Source organism: Equus caballus, chromosome 19, assembly GCF_041296265.1.
Source record: "Equus caballus isolate H_3958 breed thoroughbred chromosome 19, TB-T2T, whole genome shotgun sequence".
Lineage (NCBI taxonomy): Eukaryota > Metazoa > Chordata > Mammalia > Perissodactyla > Equidae > Equus > Equus caballus.
Window position 1 is genome coordinate 53,531,859 of NC_091702.1, and position 15,891 is coordinate 53,547,749.

Genomic DNA, 15,891 nt, shown 5'->3' on the forward strand with positions numbered 1-15,891 from the left:
GAGAGAACAATAATGGAGACACAGGACTGAAGTGTTTGGTTTGAAGATTCTAAGTAAAATATGTGTGTGTGTAAAATGCATATAAGTAAATAATATATACATATATATTAATACATGTATACATATATAATTTTTTAAAAGAAAAAATGTTTTCAGAATTGTACACTTTGTTAGGCTGATTAAGCCTAGGACTTTTTTTGTACAGTTGGTCTAGACACTGGACACACAGATTTAACACAGCTATAGTTTCAGAACTGAAGGAGTCAGAATTAATGATCTGGTGCTGAAAATACCTATGTCCAATTTCATATGGGTCTTCTCTTAGTAGTATTTTATGCCTCTCTAAATTGAAATCTTCCAAATAATCAATGAAGCTAGTAGCACAATGACTGCAAAATAGCTCCATTACTTCAGCAGGCTAGTTTTTATGTTATGTTTTGGGAGGATTTGATATCTGTACCTAAGGCACATAGACAAACACACACTTTTTATTTTGTTTTGTTTTCTTCATTTATTTCTGCCACCTTGTTCCAACAAGGAATTAAAATGGCTGACAAAGAAAAAGAAACAGATAATAGTGAAATACATGAATTAGAAGTAGATAAGAAAGATAAAATACAACAAAGCAATAAACAAGGGCAAGGAAATAAACATGGAGTCAGGAGTAAAGTCAGCCCGTGAACTACATTCAGTGAAGTGCTATCCATTTGCCTTTAAACTTTTCTTGCAGCCAAGTCAAGGGGAAAACCATGATAAGTTATGCAATTTACAATATTCATAAGAATAATAAAATAATTTCCATCATTCATTAATAAAGTTCTTGAAAAATGACAGACTCTGAGTTTTTAGAACACTCGGTGTTAAGACAACTCCCATTGGAAATAATTACAGGCTTCAGAGAGCGAACGGTCAGGGCAGAAGCAGAAGCAATGCCTTCCCTTGGACGTATGTGAAGGAGTAGACTAGAGTAATCTCCTTTCAATCCCAATGGGTCAGTTCCTGGGGGGAAAAAAGCTGATTAGTGCAGTGATGTTGGCAAGACCAAGATCTTAGGAAAAATGGGGATTTAAGGAGAGAAGTTTTAAAATTATTTCATATAAATATGTACACATATGTTTTAATAGTAAATCAAAGATTTAGAAGGCATGTGCTTTTATAATAGCCATTAAAACTCATTTTATCAAATAAACCTCTTGAATCAATACTGCTTCCCTAAGTTGTTCATAAAAACTTGCTGTACTGCTGCCATTCTTAACCCACTTTTACTTGAAGCACACTGTCAGTCGTTGTGAAGTTTGAAAAAGAACTTTTCTGGCTTGAAATTTAATGTTTCTTGCCCTTGCATACTCCCTTGGTTCATTTTCAAAAGTCTTAGCAAACTGCCTGGTCTTTTCACAGATAAATTTTGATAGTTGTCACATTGAATGGGTTAGTCTTTTCCCCATATTTTAAAGGCAAATCATAAAGATTTCTTTTCATATTACCGTTATAGTCCAATCCATAGTAAGTGGTCCAAGGACCACCTGTACCAGAATTACCTAGGGTGCTTGTCAAAATGAAGATTCCTGGGCCCCACTCTTGAATTTCTGAATTAGGAACCCTGAGGATGGAGCCTGGGAATCTGAAATTTAGAAAGCTACCCAGGTTAGTTATGCACACTAAAGTCTGAAAACCACTGTTTCAAGATTGTGACTTAACATTTCCAGTATATGAATATAAAATGGTAGGATTTCCTTAACACATTTGGTGAGGGTTTATTATATTAACACTAATCCAACCACTAATTTCTGTTCCATAATAAAGGATGATTACGTGCTAATAAAACTCAAAAGACCAAGCTTAGAAAAACATGGCATTTGTTTGAACTCTTTAAGCCATATCTCACCATTGTAGAAAACATCCTTTAACTCTTTTAGTTGTCGTTTATTGAAAACTACTATATGCTAATTCACATGTGGGGTCTGGGTACCAGAGATACAAAGGTAAAAAAAGATAAATCAGTCTGTTATCTGAAAAAACTCATAATCTAGGATAATTTATTATTACTGGGATAGTATCATCTGCATACTAGGATAAGTTGAATTGACACATAACCTCCTCTTGAGTAAAACTCAAGATTTCCATTGTATTATATCAGTGTAAGTATACATGTGTTGGCAGCAATTTCGTATAGTAGGACCTTGCTATAATTTGGAAGCTGCAAAACATGAGAAACCCTTGAGGATCCTCCTTGTTCCCCTCACCAGGAGACAGGGATGGGAGGTATCATGTGGGCCTTCTAATTCCATTTCTCCTATCATCAATCAGTGATTTGTTACTGGGACCCTTTTTGAGAGCAGGAGAGAAATGTGTCTGTGAGTGTACCTGACACTATGAAAACTTACATGTCTCTTTCCACTCCCCCCTGGGGGCTCAGCTGACCTGTAGGAAATGCTGGAGCCTATATGGCAGCAGCCTCCCTAGTTGGCAGGTGGGACAAAATATGGAGGGGCTCAAACTGCTTCTGCCTAGTACTCTGCTCCCAAGTCTCAGCAGTGCCAGAAATTGGGTATCGAAAGCCTAGAAGGCACATATTGTACATGAAGGAATTTGGTAGCTGTTCTGAGGAAGAGCATGAGAGCTTACGATTTCATTGGTAATTCATGTTTTCCTGGAAAAGTGCTGGAGACACCTGCCCCCTTTATTATTTCCAGAACTATATGAGAAATATTGTGAGAGTGTCTATATATTTTTTTACCTTTTCCTTCCCTTCTTTTCAACATATATTTGTTGAGTATTTAGCACCATGCTCTTTTCTAGGAACTAGGGATAATAATGACAAATAAAATAAAGTTTCTACTTTCATGAAGTTTGTATTAGGGTATATAATATATTAGGGGTAGAAAGGAAATGAAATTACTAAATATAAAGAATATAATTTAAATATAAGAAGTAATATGCTTCATTTTTGAGACATTGCCAACAGCATCTCCACGACTTCCAATTATATTCATGTTATTTCACATGTGTGGATGTATGTGTGTGTGTGTGAATATATATATTCCTTGATGCATTTATAAACTCCTCTGAGGAACAGAACAATCAATTCAGGACACTGCTTGTTGTGGGAAACTCTTTTTCATGAGGACCTGCACATAATGTAAGGGGAGAAACAAGCCAACTGTAAGGACCAAAAAGGTGCACAGTCAACCACAAGATCATTCTTTATCATCTCTTTGCTTGTTCCAGGGGTGTGTGTGTGTGTGTGTTCTGGGTTTTGTTTGTTTGTTTGTTTGTTTTTAATGAACTGAAAGCTGGGCACTAAGGATGCCCAGGGATCTAAGAGGTGGATAAGTTAAGGAGACAATCTTCAAGGGACTAAAGATAAAGTAGAGAAGACAGGCAATTAACAATAGTATGTGGCTTGATAAGGTTCTATGGAGAAGAAAGTAAGGAATGCTGTCCTAGAACAAATCAAACAACAGGAGCAACAGGCAATGTTTCCCAGGGGAGTCATATTTTAACTGAGACTAACAACCTAACAGGAAAACAAAATAGAAAGATATTTTTTAGTGAACTAATTTTTCCCCTGCTCACCTAAGTAATATATGCCCTTGAGGAAAATATTTTAGACATAGGACAACATCCTTTTTTAAGAAAAGGGTGGGGAGGGCAATCAGCTGTTAACACAGCACTTGGAGAAACCATTGTTAATGTTGATCAGATACTTTTTCAAGCACCGTATTACGTTCTAGGGTTATGCCAGCCAGCCTCCATCTTCTCAGAAGGGAGCATTTTAATTAGCAGGCTGTATGGATAGAAGCAACTCAAACTTTAACTCCTGATAGCTGGCTTCAGATTTGGTCTTACCTACCAGCTGGGTTCCAACCCTAGTTGATGTAGATAGGACAGCACAAATGCAGCATTCTCCTGAATAAACGTCATACCACCTGCTATAACTCCCACCTAGTGTAGGTAGGAGAGTCAGACTCATTGGGTTCAAGTCCTGGCTCTGCTGCTTCTCTATCTGTGTGATCTTGGGCAAGTTATTTGACCTCTCTGTATCTCAGTGTCCTTCTCTGTTAAAAGGGATTATTAATAGTACATACCTCATGAGATATTTTGAGAAATGAATAAGATAAGGCATGTAAAGTGCTAATCATAGTACCTGGCACATAGTAAAGCATTCAATAAATGCTATATTATTATGATGTTGATTACTATTATTATTTTTACTATTACAGTCATTTTCATTACCAAGGAAACTTGTGGAAAATATATTTTGTCCAGTGCAACTCCATGATCACTACTGACAAAACAACTCAAAACACTTTTCCTACCGAGGGCGGGTCAGAGATATCATCTCTGCGACACACATTAAGGATCCGGGTTTATAGCTGAAAATTATAATATAATTTAGCTCGGTAGATAAATGACATTATGCAGACTAATTTTCTGTTTCTAGGTAGAAATGATGTTTAAATCTGCCTTAAATGCCCTTCATGCTACAGATTTTGTTTCAACAATTTGTGACTAACTGGGTTTGTTTTATTAAAAGGAACTTTTACATCCAAAGCCCTAATGTTTTTCACATAGTGCTCCATTTCTTTATGCCACTAGTGACTGAAAAGGATTAGAAATGCAATTTTACCTAAAGAGGCACCTTCAGGAAGCAGAGGATCCTACATTGTTGAGATCTGTATTGTAACATGATAATGAATGAAGATATCTAGCCTAGTGGGTGCTACATAGTAGGTGCTTAAGGAATTTGTTTTAAATTGAATTACGTTTCATAAGAAAAAGCATGTGAACATCACTGTAGATGTTCTGTAGAAATGTAAACAATTTTAAGAGAATGATGACACAAGGGGATGACAGTGTATTAGAAAAAAGCAGTTGTGTGGAATCTTGACAACACGTTAACTTTTTATAATTGTAGGCTCGCCACGGTATAAAAAGCAGGACTATATAGTGAAAAGAATGTAGGCTCTGTAATTGCACGGCCATATATTTGGTTATCACCTTTACCATTTACAAATTATATGATCACAGACACTCTATTTCTTGTGTCTGAGTCCTCAAATGGAAAATAGTGCAATAATGGTGTCATTGCATGGTGTATGTGTACAGTGCCCAGAAGAGTTCTTGGACCATTATAGGTACTCAATAAATGATATCTATTAACATCAGCAATAACAACAAGACATAAAAGCCCTGTGTACAATGAACATGAGCTTATTATATATAGTATGTATATATAAATATATAATATATATAATTCATGTATATTAATACATCAATACTAATACTTGAAATTGCCTTGGTTAATGTTTGACACAGATTAGGAACTCTAAGTGTAAATTTTACCTGTTTACATGCCTTCATGAGAAAGATTTGCTTTAGCTATTCTAGTGAAATGAAAATAGAATTTGAAAATCTAAAACTAACTTTATCTTTTGAAAAATGACAATAAAAGCAAAAGCCACCAAAGGATTTGTTACGAAAATAGCTCAATAGTTTGGACTTGATGCAAATAAAGAGCAGGGATAACACTCCACTTCAAATGCTAGAAAAAGTGAATTAACTCGAGAAACTCTTAGGTGACCCTTAATTTGAATAGTATTAATTGGAAGTATTTTAAAGATCAAAAGGCTATTATTGCTCGTTGCAGTGGTAGCTACATATGGAAAATGGCTGCAGAGATTCTCAATACAAAAATAGTTCATTGCTAAATTCGAAATTCTGTTAATGTCACAAACAGTGGGATGTGAAACTCAAATGAATTGTGATGACAGTTGAGTCCCAAGCTGCCTACTTTTTTTCCCTCAGAGCTGCCCATATTTGGCTTTATATATCCCTCAGTCCTGATTTAACCCATCAATATTTGTATTTTCTGGAGCTAGCACCACCTTGGAGCATACCACGTAAGGATTTTATTCCCCAGTGCTTCTCAGTTCCTAGGGATTTCGCTCTCACTGATTTTCTTCCCATAGTTATGTATTCTTGAATCTTTCTTTATCTCTCACCTTAGAGTCAGAGTTTTGATCACTTTTAAGTTATGGTCTTCTAGGGCCCCATGCTGTTCTTTACTCTTCCATTCCTCTCATGTATTTAAAGTGTCATTCCATTCTTCTTCATCTGCAGGCTGCTTACTCTGGGCATATTTCTTCGTGTTGCTTTGACTTGGGGCACTTCCCATCATCCTGATGATCTACATTCATTTCCTACTGTAGTTTTTAAAAACCTGGTTGCTAAATGTCTCTCTTATCCTTTATGGTGGAAGGTAGTTATGATCCTGGATTTGGGTAACAAGATTAGATACACTGTTTTATGAACTATGAACTGAATAAAGCTCTCTTTTAAATACAGCAATTCCATATAACCATAAGCTAGCTTGACTTTGGGGAAATATCGTTTGAAAAAGTCTCTAAAGAGTGTTGCTAAAATGACCAAAGTATTCCGGCTTAATGGATTTCGTAGCGTGGATACCAGGCCTACCTCACAGAACAACAGTCCTGGCTAAATAGGTTTGATCTGGATTTTACTGCAGGTGGAGATTTGGCGGCCATTTATTGAGAGACCTCCCTGCACCAAGCATTTTACATTTAATTCTTAAAGCAATCCTCTGAGATAGATACCATTTTCTTCACTTAAGAGATGAGAAAACTTTGACCTGGGGAGGTTAAATGACTTGTTAAGGGGTGGAAACAGGATAAAAACCCAAGGTTCTAAGACTCTAAAACTCCTCCTTTCTTTATTACCACAGGACTGTGGCTGGTTATATATTTACATTTTTGGCTGTCGGAATGAATTTTCTAGTATAATTTAATTGAAGACATAGCCAAATTTATCAAAGCAAACAAAGTGATGATGAGATTTTACTGTGTGATCATTTTTATAGAAATACGAACCCAAAGCCGTGGGTTCACCAGATCTCCAGGAGGGAGAAGCGCATGAGTATGGGCAACTTTCTTGACTGCCCCCTTTGGTTGCAGGAGACAGGCTGTTATTAGTTCTGAAGAAACTGGAGCTTAAAATGAGTGGTTCATAGACCAGGGATTTCTGACTTCCTGTCAAAAGCCTCCTGAGACTTGTCCTAGCCTTTTTCTCCAAAATTAAAATCTGCTGATTATTCTCAGCAAATACATCCTGTGGACCTTTTTCCCACCAAATTTCTGAGGAATTAGTAGTCGCAGTAGTGTTTAGTACTTTTATAAAGCAAATATTTAATACATTTTTAATCCATTCATCATCAACCTATATGTTTCTTTTATGAGGCATTAATACTATTTTACTTTTATATGGCACTTCACAGTTTACAGTTTGGAAAATATGTACCAAAAAAAATAGCATGTAATCTTTTTCTTGAGGTCACCCAATGTAGAGATATATAATTTAGCCACAATTTCCACATGCAGTAAAGCCGTGGTAGAACTACCCTTCAGATAGAGAATCTTTATTTTCCAGGGTCACACTTAGGCCTGGTTTTCCAATTTGCCCTTGTGCAGTTGGACCACTGAGTTCGCCAATTTGCACTCCAAGCCCTAAGACCTTGCTTCGAGCAAGGACTTGGAGGTTAATGTAGACTTGTTTAATTTATCACTTTGCCACAACTACTTACTTCATTTGGGTCAGACCCTCTAAGAGGAGCTTCTGAAATAGCCCAAGAATTTAGAGTGAAATTTTAGCTGAAAAAACAGAAAAGAGAGAAACAACAACAAAAATCCTGGAAGTATCTTTCTTCACATATTGCCCTGAAAAGAAAAATATAAAAATTTTGTTCTATGATGCTGGATTTTGGATTACACATCATGCGTGCTTTTCCTGGGTTGTAACTCTCGTGCTCATCCTTCCTCTGGTCACAATGAATGTTCAATTTCCTTCTCAAACTCTGGCCACTGCCAATTTTGATATGTGCCTTCAGTATTATTACTCTAAATTTCAAGTGGGGTAGGTGTTTTACTCTTTCAATTTTCAAAGATTCAGAACATTTGATTATGTATTTATCAAAAATTACTGTAAAACTCAGTCCCACTTCCTATTTTTTAAACAAATAAATATTGCCACTTTCTACAAGTCTGAATACCATTGGCTATTTTTACCCTTTGTCTTAATCCCAAAGTTCTTCAACATTTATTCTTCTCTGTAAAGTATTGAGTCCTGGAAATATAAGTGAAAATTAACAGTTCTAGAAGATTAGCTTAGGAAAGTTTGCTATTCTCAGTTATATTCAAAATGGACTCCCTGTCATGCTGCTTCTGTATAATGTATCATTTTCACAAATGTAATATTACATAGATATTAAGGCATATTCACAGATACTCATTATCAAAAATATGGAGTAAATCCCCACATGTATATGCCCCATCTCCTCTGCTCCCCAAATGAATTTTGGACGTGAGAAAATATCTTCCCAACAGTGGGATATCATGTTTACTTGGTGAATTTTAACACTTGCATCCCTTGGTGTTCACGTTTGTGAAAAATTATTGAAGACATGACCTCTTTTTCCTTTTAGCTGCACATGGCTCAACCTAGTAAATTTTGAATATAGATTCAATATGGTTATAATCCCAATTATACCACATTTAAAAGCAGTGTTCTAGACTGTGTTTCTCTGCCAGCATGACTCCACAAAGAAAACGAAACCAACCCTAACAAAAGTCTCCTTAAAACCGAGAGTAAAATGGGGCTTGCAAGAACTGTTTTGAAAAACTATTTCAACAGTGACTGACAACCAATTTTTCAAACACTGTTGTAGCCATTTCAAGCTGTAGAGTGGACAGTATGTGGGAAAAATCAATAAAGGAAAAAGATCTCTATCTGTCACAGATGAAACCTAAAAATACCACTAAGACCAATTCCCTCTCGATGCGTCTGTTATTGCATTCCACTAAAAGGTGTTGAAAAAAAATCAGCCAACTTCTACTAGAACGAAGTGTCCAGACAAGCAAGTCTGTAAATAATTAAAAGAATAAACTAGAGTAGAAAAAAATGGAATTGAGGGGGAGGTCATTAAGCACTTAAAATGTTGAGTGTACCAAAACCAGAAAACTCAGGGAGAGAAAGAACTTGTTCTTCAAAAGAAGATACTTTCCATCCTTCACCAGTAACACAGAACTGATAATAGAGGCCCCTTGGGTGGGGTTGGTGGGAAGAACACTGTCTTCACAAAAGCTTCACTAGGTGTTCAATTGCCCAGGGCAATCTGATCAGCTTGTCCTTGCTTCTAGAATTGAGTAAACCAAATCAGGATGAGCAACATATGGTTTAATAGTTAACTTTGAGAACGAGGGACAGGGAGATGCTTTTATGCCTTGGTCCCAGCATTCGTTCCAATCTCATTACTAAAGTCTGTTTTGAGAGCATTTACAGCTTTCCAAAGAGTCTGGCTTTGGCTGAATCCTGAAGACAGAAATATAGCCTTAATGACCTCCTTGTCCTGGAGTCTCCCTTAATACAGGTGAATCTTTGTGATAAAACATGCTCTAGAATCCAAAGTATTGCTATTAATATCATCATTACTAATATTGTTATTTCTCCTTTCTTATGTTGATAATAACATTTCCATTTTCCTATTCTAGAAATAAGTGAAAATTTTGTGAGTATGCAGAGTTGCTTTCTCTAAGTTTCTCTGAGAAAGTTTGTGTGTCTCCTTTCAAGTTGGTAGTTGCAGATATTTTGAAATATAGCCGGATGTGCAAGTCCAATCCTGCCTTTTATGACCAGGGACAGAAAAGATCCTAGAAACAATCTCTTAGTTGACTAAGGAAGGGAGAGAATTGTATATTTTGGCTGATAGGGTCTTTTACGCTCAGTATTGTTTGGCTAGTAGTCTTTTTATTAAGGTCTCTGCTTTCTCAGAATCCTGATCAGACTCCTCCCCTATGACCAAGAGAATCTCCCCAACTCTTAGCATTTTCATCAGCTCTTCAAAAGTAGAGTAACCATGGACTAGGATTTGGTATACCTAAGGAATGGGCATTGGGTTATGAACAAGTGCTAAGGGAAAATAATAAGAAAACTGAAGACAAATTCATGATAAGTCCTGAAGTCTTGGAACTGTTGGAAGAATCTGGTATGGAGTTGCTGTAGTGGTATAACTAAACTAAACACAACAATAACAACAAACAAAAAAACATACTTCTGACTCGCCTCTTCCTGATTCCACTTAAAAACAACCACTCCAGCAAAGAGAAAGAGCACGTGTCCGTATTTTGGTGTATGGCCCTATATCTTCATTGTAGTTCCTCACAGAGTTATTTGTCCCTAATACTTCTCAAAGATCACCTTTGTGCATGTCTCCATAGCTGTTCTAATGGTGTTACTATTTTCTCTTCTTCATCCTTTCCTTTTATTTGAGCTCTTTTTTTTTCATGTGTGCAAAGAGGCTCCTTCTCTAGCCTCTGCACACATTCACCATTTCACTGGGACAGATGGGTGTTTCTATATGATGCCTTTTAAAGTGATAAGATAGCAAGAATAGATTTTGAACAATATTTTACCCGTATTATTGAAAAAATAGCAACTGTATATTCTAGATACACACAGAGAAGCTGCATCAAATGCAAATTCTATTCATGTCTGATGTCTTCTGCATTTATATAGTGACTATTGCTGTAGAATCTAGGCACTTTATGTTATTTCCTCTTATTATTATTTACCACCTGATCGTTCCAAAGTGCTTTTTACAATCAGAGAATTTCATTAACAATCCATTCCCTCGCTCTTTGTTTTTCTGCACCCTTGCATGTAAAAGTATCAAGCATCTCAGTAGCTATATCAGATAAATTACAGTAAAAAGAGAGTGCTGCTGACAGCAGGGTGGGGGGAAAAATCCTCCCAAAGCATCTCCTAGAATCCAGTTGATGTTTTAGAGTATTCAAATAGTAATATTACAGAAGTCTATACATAAAAGTGAAAACAACCCCTAGATTTGCACTTTTATTTATCATGGTTTCCACCATTGCAATAATCAGAAATGTGAGGTGAGCGAGAGGAGTATTGTCTGCACTTTGCATATAGAGGTCTGAGCAATTGCACCTTCTCACTGTAAAAAGCTCATAATTTCTTATTGCTTCTTGAGCTGCCTTTAGCCCAGAATTATAGAAGTCAATCCATTTTAAAATCCGAAAATCTACTGTTATATTTTTTTAAGCTAAGAAGATAGAGACTTGTTTATAAAAAGGTTCATTGTGATTATAGATGAAAATGCGTGGTTGGTACCTTAACAGTTTGATTGAATTAAAATCAAGTTCACTCTGGGGTTTCCTTCTCAGCTCTACTCTTTGCTTTCTCTTTGACTCCAAGCTAATTGCATAACCTCTGGTTGACTTGTGCCTCGTCTACACATTGAAAGTGAAATTCAGAAATGAAGTTATTAATCTAACTAATGTAGGCTATAATATTATTTCTCTAAATATTTCTGCAAGACAATTTGAGATTTCTGACTTAAGCAGATAGTAATAAAAACTAATACTTTTGTGCACAATTTCCTTTTATCCTTAGACAACAATCCTATGGAAGTGGATGCATCAGAATCACCTGGTGATGATCAGAATCACTTGGAAGGCTTGTTAAAACACAGATTGCTGGGTACCACCCCCAGAGTTTCTGAGTCTGAGTCTAGGGTATGGACTGATAATTTGCATTTCTAGTAAGTTCCCAAGTGATGCTGATGGGGACCACACTTTTAAAATCACTGAAGGAAAGAAAACGTAGCTTAAGTAGAGAAAGGGAAACTGAGGCTGAGAGTGACCTCAAGTCATGGCAGTAAAGTGGAAGAGTACAGACAAAAACATAAGGCTTCCGGCTTGAAGTCTTACTGTCTTTCTACTCCACACATTTTCTCTTTACTTCTACTATTTTATGTTTTGAATGACTTTCGGTTGCCTTGAGATCCTGAGTGAAATAGCATTGTAAAGGAGTGGTAATTGGATCTTTTCCCCTCGGATCTAGTAGCTACTCTTATCGGATTTGTGAAAGGAGAGGAGGAGACCATTCCAAATTTTAGTGGTTAGCTTTGGTATGAAGGGCTTTTAAGGCCAGCCTTATACTTATCCTTTTGGGGATGAGAGTAATAAATCTGAGTCTTCTTTGTGTTCATTCATCAAAGATTGTAATAGATATGAACAGGTTTCTCTTTGGTGACCATATTCTGCTGAAACAATGCTTTGTGTAAATTTCCACATGTATATTATTTCTCCAGACAGTCATGATGAAAGAATGTGGCAAGGAGTACATGGTGGGGCAGAGGAAAAGCTGCTGCAAAGAGATTGAGGACACTTGCTTTCTAGCGCTACCTCACCCTGCATGGCTCTACTCACCTTCAAGGGAGACAGGACAGTGGTTCGCGATCTAGGCTGTTCGTTACAGTCACCCAGGGGATCTTTGAAACAAACACCCACATCTGGGCCCCATGCACAAGAAATTCTGATTAATTGTTCTGGGAGAAGGGTCTGAGCATCAGTAGTTTTTAAAAGCTTCCAGGGGGATTCTAATGTGTAATCTGGGTTAAGAACTACTGGCCTAGTGCTCAAGTGGATTTTGAAATCAGACAGATCTGAAATCATATCTTGGCTCTTCCGCTTAACTGTGCAATCTTGAACAAGTTATTTAATCCCTGTCAGCTTTAGTTGTTCTCGTCTGTAAAATGTGAATGATAACACTTGGCTTGTAGGATATTTTTGAGAATTAAATGAGATGATACGTTTAAATATTTGACATATTTCCTGGCTTGTACTATGGATCTATTACGTTAGCTGCTTTATTGTTATAATGCACTTTGGTTTCCTTATCCGTAAAGTGAGGAAGCACTGTATGAAATGGAGGACAAATTTCTTAGGATTCTCTATAGATATTTGTCTGTCACCTTATCCAGTGTACCCTGTTCAGTTCCATCTTCCCCTTTCACTTCCTAAATATATATATTTTGTCAGGTGTGGTCTTTGACAAGACTCAGCCTTTATTAGCGTATTTGACCAACTACTGCTACTCTGTCCTCCTCCTTCCAATCAAGATTGGAAACTTGAAAAACAGGACAAATCCACTGAAATTTTGAGATGGGGTAATGGAGGTACGAGGTATGGTTGACAGATAAATTTAATAAATAAATGCAAAGCTTTGCAAACGTGTACAAAAGCTAACATGGCCCTACAGTTGATTGCTGTTTTGCTGCCATTACCCCACTCTAAGAGATCAGTCATTGGTACCTGTCATCACAGAGGAGGAAGGGTGTTCACACCCCACTTCCTGAAGATTATTGCAATTGTTAATTCCCTTTGTTTTCCCTGATCTCCTCCTGTATGTCTTAAGGAAGCCTTCATGTATGGATGAGTAGTAACAATTTTTTAAGACAATCCTGGTTTTCTAAGCCCATCTGCTTATCTCTACCAATGTTTACTAGGTTATACTTTTCAGATCACTTTATATCACCAATTTTAAAAATTAAATCCTTTTTGAGAAAACTCTCCTTTTATCTCCCTTAAAGTATACAAATTATGTTTTTGGATGGGCAGAGAGGAATTATTTGACTGTCCAATAAAAGTACAGATGGTTCCATTTTCCTTGACTCATCTCACAGCACGCATTAGTCAGGTCACATGCCTATTTGAGAATTTTTGTAGCACTAGGTCACTTGCCGAGCTTCGGGGCACATAAAAAACTATTTGCCTGGCTTTTAAGTTTGTGGATCTTACACTGTGCCTGGCATGGAGATAGGAAGGACATTTTTTTTCCATTAAGCTTTTTCACTGTGTTTTGAAAGGAAAAGTTGAAACAGAGTCCCTACTGAGATTTTTAACATGTTCCATGGTGGTAACCATAGGAAATAGGGAAACAGAAAATTTTTGGACAGAAGGAAGCCAAGGAGTCCATCTCAGTCTGTCCTCACCTCTCAGATACCAGTTGGACTCTACAGTATTATTTTGATCTAGGTGTATATCTAATGCTTTGTATTTCTACATGTTGCTTTCTGATAGAAGGGAAACGTTGCTACCTATCATCGTGAAAAAGATTGCTGTCTAAACCGTACTCAGTTCCCTGTTCTGAACAAATCAATGGGAGCATTCATTCAGATGTTAATAAAGCTAAATCATGGAAGTTTTAATTCGGAAAAATTCATTTTGATGTTTAAAAGGATTCTCACAGGGTGTTATGATAGAGCCTATGTAAACTCCAGTTATGGAGAAGAGTACTTGTTTCCCACAAAGGTATATAAACACATAATAATGGCATTTTTCGTCATTAAATCCAGGGTGCTTAAATTCACATAAGTACATGACCGCCTGCATGCGTGCGCACGCGCGCAGACACACACACACACACACACACACACACACACACCCTCCAGGTACTGTCTTCTTCCTCCACCAGCCCCCTGCCCTAACCTCTGGGGATAAAAAACACTGAAATATAAATCAACTTCTATTTCCAAACGATATTATAATGCCATTGAAGTGTAAGTGCTTAACAAACAGATCTATTGATATTCTTTCCTAAAAACTTGAATATGAACATTTTGAGGTATGCTTGTGTGTGTGTGTGTGTGTGTGTGCATGTACATGTTCCTCAGACCTGCAGGGGACATTTTTCAAATAATCTGGTCTGATGGAGCTCTATTGAAAAGTTGCCAGTTCGTTAACATTATACCTGTTAATAGTTTCTATTTCCTTTCATTATATGACAGCTATAATGAATGAGATCCTAGAACACGACTTCCCATAGTTACATTCAAATAGTGAAATACAGCTAACCAAGTCATAGTCATGGCTATTAGTAATTTTTTGATACACATTGAACATGGCAGCAGTTATGTTTTCTTTCCCGTGTCCACAATAGCACCAAACCTTAAAATGAATTATGAAAATTTAAAATAGTAAGTTTTTTAAAATCTAGCTATTACCAGGTCAGAAATAGTACCTCACAAGACTGGCATTAGCATGATTATTATTGCCATTTTAAACTGGACCACCCTAGATTGCATAATCCTATACTAACACAGTAAAATTAGTTTTCTCCATAGTCCATCTTTGAAAGATAAACCCCATGTACACATAGATATAGACCAAATATCTCAGAGATACAGAGCCATGACATGGGCATATTCCATAAAGTCGGGGAAAGGTTTGCTCAGGGAGCAGGTTGAAAGGCAGGGTGGTATAATGTCGGAATGCCTGTGCTCGGTTCAGACTCTGCCACTTCACAAGTGAAGCTTGGTTAAAGGATTTAACTTTCCTGAGCATCAGTTCCCACATCTGGCTCAATGTCAATGTACAACCTCCTACATTGTAATAATAATCAAAATAATTAAATTCATAAAGTTATTTTGAAGTGTTCAATATGATATACATATAAGGTCAATTAATGGTCAAGTTTTAAATGAGAATTGGGACCGAACTGTTGAGAAATGTCTCTTGTTAGAAATGTTGTGGACTAGCGGAGTGATGCCAAAGCCTCAAAGATTTCCATGGGTTGAAAACAAAGGTAGAGCCTGAGAGAGGGGGCTGGCTAAAGGAGAACACTGACAGTGGACTATGGTTTTTAAATTCATGGAAGAAACGGGAGACACTGGAATCTTTGAAGAAGCATTTAACTTGATCAAATGTATGAGGTCTCATTTGACACAAAGGATGGATCTAAAAGGCTATCTGACAACGGGAAGCTCTGGTGAGATACATGGGTTTTGCCATAAGACTGTTCTCAAATTCAATCGTCCCTCACAAGCTGGCTTAAAGGGCCAGGTTTTAAGGCCATGTCCCTCAGATTCTGATTCCACAGTAGTTCCTGCGTGGGCCTGTGATTCTTCATTCTAACCAGCTCCCCTAGTGACTTGGTTGCTAATATCCTGGAGACCACACTCAGAATTTTCTGTCATAGCCTTTCAATGCTCTAGCCTTCAGATTCTGTGGTTTC

The 15,891-nt window shown here is 37.0% G+C and overlaps 1 protein-coding gene across 48 annotated transcripts in view; it reads left to right on the forward strand.

Annotated features, from left to right (window-relative positions):
• The window catches only part of ZBTB20 (zinc finger and BTB domain containing 20), a 746,634-nt gene that overhangs the window by 356,951 nt on the left and 373,792 nt on the right, over positions 1 to 15,891 (forward strand). For 3 of the 48 annotated variants that reach the window (XM_070243782.1, XM_070243807.1, XM_070243788.1), the window contains exon 1: positions 9,305 to 9,442. The exons of 44 other annotated variants lie outside the window; for them this stretch is intronic. The gene's annotated coding sequence lies outside the window, so the exon portion shown is untranslated. Of the gene's footprint in view, positions 1 to 9,301; positions 9,443 to 15,891 lie in introns of those variants that run through there. One more of the 48 variants, XM_070243812.1, reaches the window with a different exon arrangement.